Source organism: Zootoca vivipara, chromosome 9 (genome assembly GCF_963506605.1).
Source record: "Zootoca vivipara chromosome 9, rZooViv1.1, whole genome shotgun sequence".
Lineage (NCBI taxonomy): Eukaryota > Metazoa > Chordata > Lepidosauria > Squamata > Lacertidae > Zootoca > Zootoca vivipara.
In genome coordinates, this window is record NC_083284.1 from 26,437,021 (window position 1) to 26,443,020 (window position 6,000).

A 6,000-nucleotide genomic window follows, 5' to 3' on the forward strand; every position below is an offset into this window, starting at 1 on the left:
CGACAAAGGTCCGTATAGTTAAAGCTATGGTTTTCCCAGTAGTAATATATGGAAGTGAGAGCTGGACCATAAAGAAGGCTGATCGCCGAAGAATTGATGCTTTTGAATTATGGTGCTGGAGGAGACTCTTGAGAGTCCCATGGAAATCAGCCCTGAGTGCTCACTGGAAGGACAGGTCGTGAAGCTGAGGCTCCAATACTTTGGCTACCTCATGAGAAGAGAAGACTCCCTGGAAAAGACCCAATGTTAGGAAAGATTGAGGGCACAAGGAGAAGGGAACGACAGAGGACGAGATGGTTGGACAGTGTTCTGCAAGCTACGAACATGAGTTTGACCAAACTGCGGGAGGCAGTGCAAGACAGGAATGCCTGGCATGCTATGGTCCATGGGGTCACGAAGAGTCGGACACGACTAAACGACTAAACAACAACAACAATTCACAGCAAATATATAATTATTCTGAATGATATAATCCTTTATTTAAATGAGGAAATTAGGGGGGGGGGAGTATCAACAGTAAATGAAGTGCTGCTTATTTTGTTGAGAATAATACCAGAGAATAAGCTTGTAACCGTCTACTTAATGGCACAAGTTGGGGATCTGTGCGCCATAAACCTTACAAAATGCACAATTCACTTGTGATGCTCATTGTTTACAAAATATAAATTGATGCCCAAGAATCTCCATGCTAAAAAGAATCTTCATGAAATTAGATTGGATTGACATTCCCTGAAAATGATGCATGCTTTGATACACAAATAAAGCTCTAAAAGAAATTATTATTTAAATGCATCTTCTCAACATACATCATTATGTGATTGTCACCAACAGGGTAGATTTCCATACAAAATAGTGGTGGATCAGATATTTGAGTTTTCAAAATTAGGATGTTTTTTAAAGAAGTTTGCTTTTTGTTAGGACTTGAAATAAGCATCATTTACACCTTGATTATTAATATTTTTGGGAAATGCAGAACTATTAGTTATCACAGAATATATTTCCCTGTGTTTGCTGATTGAGAGGCTCATCCTAGATATGCAACAGATGTTCTTTTGACAAATTATGGAATTTTTTTATTAAAAAAAAAAACCCTGTCATCACTTCGTTGCTTTATCATTTCGCAACATGAACATCACCATACAGCTAGAAGTCTAAGTGTGAATTTTCACTTTACCTCTTTTACTCAAGTACAAAATACTCATGCACAACCCATCAAGTGTGAAGGACACAGCAGTCATGAACAGATCAGGTTTCTACGTCCAATTTTTAAAGAGGGACAGACAACTAATTCAACACACGCACAGTCTTCACACTTGGTGGGGCATGTTTATAACTTTTGCACTTAGGCACAAAACAGAGTGAGAATGGAAAGTTGGACTCACTTTGAAGTGTTCTTCTGATCAGTAGGAAATGCAGCAAACAGGGGGAAAAAGTTAACTCCACCAGGTAGAAGGCAGGACCAACAAGAAAATACATTTCCCCCCCCATTCCTAGAGAGGAAGAAACATGAAGTTACAGAACTTCAATACAGAAATAACTTACAAACAAAATACCATTAGCAGATTAACATTCATCAGTTACAGATAAGTACATTGGGACAAGATCTATGGGCCCTGTGGTGTCCTGTCAGAAGAGACATGCGAAGAAGAGATGCACAAACTACCCTCTAGAATTTGACTGTTCGAATATAGTGTGGATGGACCTGTCTGTTCTAATACCTGCTGACCAGAAAAACATTTCCACAGATTCCTTTGGCCAAGACTTATAAACCTGGGAGATCGTGCCACTTTAATACCTGAGGCCTCAACTTGACTATGCCATCTTTTTAGTAGTAATCACAACTTTTTAAACTAGTGCCAGGCCCATTCCCTACAGCATGGGTGGGGAGACTCCAGCCTACAGTCCTACTCAGGGTTGCTGGGGGTCCCAATTTGGCCCACAAGGACAGTTTCCCCACATCCAACCTGCCTGCCCCACACCTGGTGTCATGCAACATTAGATGTTGCATTTGGAGCAGATACAGTACATACAACTTTTAGAAGACATCTGAAGGCATCCCTTTATCGGGTAGTTTTTAATGTCTGACATTTCATTATGTTTTTATATGTACTGGAAGCTGCCCAGAGTGGCTGAGGAAACCCAGCCAGATGGGTTGGGTATAAATAATAAAAATTATTATTACTATTATTATTATTATTTGTTGTTGCTGCTGCTGCTGCTGCTGCTGCTGCTGCTATTTTGCATAGAGCTGGTCTCAAGTAAAGAAGGGCATTAACCCAATCATGTTGGAAAGCAGTTGCACACAAAACAATATCCCCTATAAAGAACCCTTTCAAAACCTTAGTAAGGAACAGCAATACTTACACCAGATATACCAGTAAATCCTTGCACTTGTAGAGAAGCCCTTATAGGACTGTTTCCCAAATATGTCTCAGGTAGAGGGCAGTAGTGGTACTGCTGGCATGCTGAAGGGAATGATAGTCAGCTGCTTGGGAGGCAAGGATACCTGGAAGTAGTCGCTCCCCTCCATTTTGTTCTTACCTGAAGACTAGGCCTTTGTGATGCCATTGGGCTCCTGCCACACTGCAGCCCCTGCACCTCACCTGGGAGTGGGGTGGGGCGGGGAGGAAGGTGTTTGCTCAGAAGGAGAAACACACCACAACTCTTCTTTTCCATTTTGTTGTTACTTGAAAAGTTGAGCCTCAGTGCAGCCATTAATCTTTTGTCACACTCCAACCCTGAACCTCGAGATAGGAATAGAATAGAATAGAATAGAATAGAATAGAATAGAATAATAATTTATTGGCCAAGTACTAACATACAGGTCTTGGAATTTTGTTTCGGCTACATTGCAATGTAAAAGTACTTTATACAAAGTGTGCAGAACACTACTTCAGAACAGGTTGAGGTGATGGTTGGTGCCTCTGGTGCTGACCGAATGGCAGTAGTTGGTAATGCCTGACTTTCGAACCTGCTATAAAACTGATTCAGGTCGTTTGCCAATTTTTTGACTCTCTGGAGCAGAAGAAGGGGGGAAAGGTAGCTCTGCCTTCTCAGTACTGTACAGGGAGATACGGCTGGACTTGCTCTCCAATCAGTACTGAAGTGAAGGGCCAATACTTTTATTTTAAGACACACAGAATTGATATGAAAATAGTTGCATAGTATTTAGGGAACACACACACAGCACATTGTATAGAGGGGCTTGAAGTGTGACAAAAGCAAGGGCCCATAAGCACGTAGCTTGCAAACTGTTATCAAATGCCTACATACCCAGTAAAGGAAGGAGGGGAGTACAAGCTGGGCCAGACCAGATAAGAAGGGAGAAGGGCGTATGGCAGTTTGGAATACATGTGCTTTTTGTAGATAAGGAAATCAAATGCTGCCTGTTTGTGACTGTATAAAAGAATTGTGCATCCACCAGTCGGTGTGCAGGTTGCGAGCTGATTGCACTGCACCTTTGGTTAGCACAGTGATGGCGAACCTATGACACACGTGTCAGACATGACACGCAGAGCCCTCACCGCTGGCAAGCGCATCACGTTGTTGTTGTTTGTTGTTTTCCCCCCATTTGTTCTCCCACTCCTCCTCGGATCCTTTTGTTGTTGTTGTTGTTGTTCCTGGTAGCCAGAGATTGTGTTCAACGATTGGTCTGTTTTTCAATTAGCTGAGTCAGTGGATGTTTCTGATTGGGTGCAACAGGTTCGTTTTTAACCCTTTTCTGAGTTGTTTTTATTTGGCACTTTTTAACCCTTTCTGTGCTTTTTTTGCACTTTGGCAGACTATGTCAGTGCTGCGTGTTAGTTCCAGCGAAGGTATTAATCGTCATTTATTTCTGTTCTCCCCCCCCAAAAAAAGTGCAGCAGCTTTGGGGCACCCCCTCAAAAAAAGCTCAAAAACTTTGGTCAGCAGCTTCCCCCCCCCAAAAAAAGCTCAACAACTCTGGGCACGTTGTGATAAATAAGGGGTTTTTGATTTGGTTTGGTTTGGTTAAATAATTAGCTTTCGGTCTATTAAATATAGTTATATATTACAATTATACATTTTTGTTATTTAAACTATAAATATTGTGAAATTGTGGGGTTTTTTTCTTCTTGAAGTGACACACCACCTGAGTTATGCTAGGTTTTTTGGCGAATTTTGACACACCAAGCTCAAAAGGTTGCCCATCACTGGGTTAGCATATGCTGAACAAATAAATCTTGTTGTATCCTGCCTGGCATGTTGCCTCTTTGTGTTAGTTCCATTGCTCCTATTACCGTACCCGGGTGGGACTTAGGACCTACAGAAGTGCACTTCCAGCTTTCACCAACGAAGAGACCATAGCTTCTTAAGGAGGACCAGTTATTTATTCCACATGGAAAACTATTTAGGCCCACAGCCCTTCATTCCAACCGGCCACAATGAGTGGCTGCTTCAGTCCACACGCCACTAACCTTCCTCTCAAATGGGCTGTTCTTTACAAAACTTGCTAGGCCTCAGTACATCGATTAGGCCGTTTCCATGGGGAAGGAGACTACTTGCTTCAAGAAAAGAGTGAGAGCAAACACATAATAATAATAATAATAATAATAATAATAATAATAATAATAATAATAATAATTTATACCCCGCCCATCTGGCTGGGTTTCCCCAGCCACTCTGGGCGGCTTCCAACAGAAAAATAAAACACAATAGTCTATTAAACATTAAAAGCCTCCCTGAACAGGGCTGCCTTCAGATGTCTTCTAAAAGTCTGGTAGTTGTTTTCCTTTTTGACATCTGTTGGGAGGGCGTTCCACAGGGCAGGCGCCACCACCGAGAAGGCCCTCTGCCTAGTTCCCTGCAACTTGGCTTCTCGCAACGAGGGAACCGCCAGAAGGCCCTCGGTGCTGGACCTCAGTGTCCGGGCAGAATGATGGAGGTGGAGACGCTCCTTCAGGTATACTGGACCGAGGCCATTTAGGGCTTTAAAGGTCAGCACCAACACTTTGAATTGTGCTCGGAAACGTACACTTTGAATTGTGCTCAGAAACGTACATGCTTGCTCTGCCTCAGAGACATTGAACGGAAAAGGCAGTCCACATAGCAAAATGCCAGGAGGAGAGGACCCAGGGAACCCTTTTGGTTTATAGCTCTTCATAGCTTCTCCATGGCTTGCTTGGCATCTGTGAGCTACAATGACTGCCAGGGGGGGGGGCACTTAATGGCTCTTTTAAAATAGTGTGGAATGCCATGGGGCAAGGGCAGTCAACAAGGTGCCCTCCAGATGTTGCTGGATTTGAATGATGGTGCCCAAAGGTCAGAGAGAAGGCACTACCAGTCAGTGCAAAGGTCAAGCCACATGGCTGAGTAGCCCCTTCGCCACACTTCTAGACCTGACGACACGGAAGGAAGAGGTGCAGCTGAACAGCAGCCCTCAACTCCTTCAATGTCAGTTGCTTTCCAGCTCTGAGGTCTGAAAGTGGGGGCGAGACACAGGATATAAACTCAGGAAAACTATGTAAGGAGACAAATGTCATCTCTGTTCAGGAGCTCTTCAGACTTTGGGGTCAGTGTAGCCAAAACTCATAGCTGCAACCTATCTGAAATAGTGGGAGAGCTGAAAAGCAGAGCTCCCTCCACTGGCTCTGTTATGACAGGCCAGCTCTATCTGGCCTCATTTCCCATCAGCTGTGTCACCTCAGGGCACCCATTGCATCAGACTGCCTCAATGCAGGGCTCATTAACAATTTCATCAGCTTTGCTGGAGGCCCAGCTCCATCAGGAACCTCCTGCTAGCTGGTAATTGTGGGTGAGGCACAATTACCTTTTTCCCGCAGAAAAGATATGATCGATCTGTGCAGGGCCGTCTCAAGCAGGTCGGACGCCCTGGCACCGTGGTGCGGAGATCGCTCTGGCACCGCGCGGCGCCCCTCTTACGGCCCTGCGCCACCCAGCCTACCCCTAAAGCCGGCCCTGGATCTGTGCTTTAAAGCTCTGTGTCTGAGCACCCTTTTTATTTTTTTCCTCTTGATCTTT

At 44.0% G+C, this 6,000-nt stretch overlaps 1 long non-coding RNA gene across 1 annotated transcript in view; it reads right to left on the reverse strand.

Annotated features, from left to right (window-relative positions):
- LOC132592680 (uncharacterized) overlaps nt 1-1,451 on the reverse strand; it is a 59,759-nt gene extending 58,308 nt beyond the window's left edge. The window contains exon 1 of the long non-coding RNA XR_009558215.1: nt 1,383-1,451. This is a non-coding gene — a long non-coding RNA (uncharacterized LOC132592680). The remainder of the gene's footprint in view (nt 1-1,382) is intronic.
- Between the last annotated feature and the right edge of the window lie 4,549 nt (nt 1,452-6,000).